This window comes from Aegilops tauschii, chromosome 2 (genome assembly GCF_002575655.3).
Source record: "Aegilops tauschii subsp. strangulata cultivar AL8/78 chromosome 2, Aet v6.0, whole genome shotgun sequence".
In the NCBI taxonomy this organism is placed as follows: domain Eukaryota; kingdom Viridiplantae; phylum Streptophyta; class Magnoliopsida; order Poales; family Poaceae; genus Aegilops; species Aegilops tauschii.
In genome coordinates, this window is record NC_053036.3 from 113,313,331 (window position 1) to 113,316,543 (window position 3,213).

The following is a 3,213-nucleotide window of genomic DNA, read 5'->3' on the forward strand; positions in this document are numbered from 1 at the left end:
CCTCATTGCTGCACAGAAGAATTATGTCCTTGATGCACCGCTAGGTGACGGACCTATTTAGGAGCAGATGCAGACGTTATGAACATTTGGCAAGCTCGCTATGATGACTACTTGATAGTTTAGTGCGCCATGCTTTACGGCTTAGAACCAGGACTTCAAAAACGTTTTGAATGCCACGAAGCATATAAGATGTTCCAAGAGCTGAAATTGGTATTTTAGACGCATGCTCGAGTCGAGAGGTATGAGACCTCTGACAAGTACTTTGCCTACAAGATGGAAGAGAATAGTTGAACCAGTGAGCATGTGCTCAAAATGTCTGAGTACTACAATCCCTTGAATCAAGTGGGAGTTAATCTTCCAGATAAGATAGTGATTGACAAAGTTCTCTAGTCACGATCACCAAGTTACTGGAACTTCGTGATGAACTATATTATGCAAGGGATGACAAAAATGATTCCCGAGCTCTTCGCGATGCTAAAATCAGCGAAGGTAGATATCAAGAAAGAGCATCAAGTGTTGATGGTTAACAAGACCACTAGTTTCAAGAAAAAGGGGAAAGGAAAAGAAAGGGAACTTCAAGAAGAATGACAAGAAAGTTGCCACTCCCGTGAAGAAGCCCAAAGCTATACCTAAGCCTGAAACTGAGTGCTTCTATTGCAATGGGAATGGTCACTGGAAGCGGAACTACCCCAAATAATTGGCGAATAAGAAGGATGGCAAAGTGAACAAAGGCATATTTGATATGCATGTTATTTATGTGTACTTTACTAGTGTTCATAGTAACCCTAGGGTATTTGATGCCGGTTCAGTTGCTAAGATTAGTAACTCCAAACAGGAGTTGCAAAATGAACAGAGACTAGTTAAGGGCAAGGTAACGATGTGTGTTGGAAGTGATTCCAAGGTTGATAATGAAGGAAATATGCCCTAGAGGCAATAATAAAGTTTTTATTTATATTTCCTTATATCATGATAAATATCTATTATTCATGCTAGAATTTTATTAACCGAAAACTTGATACATGTGTGGATACATAGACAAAACAGTGTCCCTAGTAAAGCCTCTACTAGACTAGCTCATTAATCAAAGATGGTTAAGTTTCCTAACCATAGACATGTGTTGTCATTTGATGAATGGGATCACATCATTAGGAGAATGATATGATGGACAAGACCCATCCATTAGCTTAGCATAATGATCGTTAAGTTTTATTGATATTGCTTTCTTCATGACTTATACATGTTCCTTTGACTATGAGATTATGCAACTCCCAAATACCGGAGGAATACCTTGTGTGCTATCAAACGTCACAACATAAATGGGTGATTATAAAGATGCTCTACAGGTATCTCCGAACGTGTTTTGTTGGGTTGTCATAGATCGAGATTAGGATTTGTCACTCCGAGTATCGAAGAGGTATCTCTGGTCCCTCTCGGTAATGCACATCATAATAAGCCTTGCAAGCAATGTGACTAATGAGTTAGTTATGGGATGATGCATTACGGAATGAGTAAAGAGACTTGCCGGTAACGAGATTGAACTAGGTGTGAGGATACCGACGATCGAATCTCGGGCAAGTAACATACCGATGACAAAGGGAATAACGGATGTTGTCATAAGGGTTCAAATGATAAAGATCTTTGTAGAATTTGTGGGAGCCAATATGAGCATCCAGGTTCCGCTATTAGTTATTGACCAGAGAAGTGTCTCGGTCATATCTACATAGTTCTCGAACCCGTAGGGTCCGCATGCTTTACGTTCGATGATGATTTGTATTATGAGTTATGTGTCTTGGTGACCGAAGTTTGTTCAGAGTCCCAAATGAGATCACGGACATGACGAGGAGTCTCGACATGGTCGAGAGGTAAAGATTGATATATTGGACAATAGTATTTGGACACCAGAATGGTTTCGAAGTGGTTCGGGTATTTTTCAGAGTACCGAGGGGTTACCGGAACCCCCCGGGGAATTAATGGGCCTACATGGGCCATAGGGGAGAGAGGAGGCAGCCCACAAGGGGTGGCAGCGCCACCCTCCCATGGGGAGTCCAAATTGGACTATGGGAGGGGGCGTGCCCCCTTTCCTTCTCCTCCTCCCTCTCCTTCCCCCTTTCCCCCTCCGGAAGAAGGAAGGGGGAGGCCGAACTGGACATGGAGTTCAAGTCGGTTTCCTCCCCCATGGCGCACCCTTGGCCGGCCTCCTCCCTCTCCTCCTTTATATACGGGGGCAGGGGGCACCCCAAAGCACATCAATTGTTCTCTTAGCCTTGTGCGGTGCCCCTCCCACAGCTTACTCCTCAGGTCATAGCGTCGTAGTGCTTAGGCGAAGCCCTGCGTGGATCACATCACCATGTCCATCATCACCTCGTCGTGCTGATGAAACTCTCCCTCGACACTTTGCTGGATCAAGAGTTCGAGGGACGTCATCAAGGTGAACGTGTGCTAAACTTGGAGGTGCCGTACGTTCGGTACTTGATTGGTTGGATCGCGAAGACGTTCAACTACATCAATCGCGTTAAACTAACGCTTCCGCTTTCGGTCTACAAGGGTACGTGGACACACTCTCCCCCTCTTGTTGCTATGCATCTCCTAGATAGCTCTTGCGTGATCGTCGGAAATTTTTTGAAATTCCATTCTACGTTTCCCAACAGTGGCATCCGAGCCAGGTCTATGCCTAGATGATATGCACGAGTAGAACACAAAGAGCTGTGGGCGATGATAGTCATACTGCTTACCACCAACGTCTTATTTTGATTCAGCAGTATTGTTGGATGAAGCGGCCCAGACCATCCTTACATGACCGCGTTCATGAGACCGGTTCCACCGGCAGACATGCAACTTGTTTTGCATAAAGGTGGCTGGCGGGTGTCTTTTTCTCCAACTTCTGTTGAATCGAATTTGACTACGGCCGGTCCTTGTTGAAGGTTAAAATAGCAAACTTTGCGAAACATCGTTGTGGTTTTGATGCGTAGGTAAGAACGGTTCTTACTAGAAGCCCGTAGCACCCACGTAAAACTTGCAACAACAAAGTAGAGGACGTCTAACTTGTTTTTGCAGGGCATATTGTGATGTGATATGCTCAAGACATGATGTGATATACATTGTTGTCTGAGATGATCATGTTTTGTAAAAGTTATCGGCAACTGGCAGGAGCCTTATGGTTGTCGCTTTATTGTATGAGATGCACATGCCATGGAATTGCTTTACTTTATCACT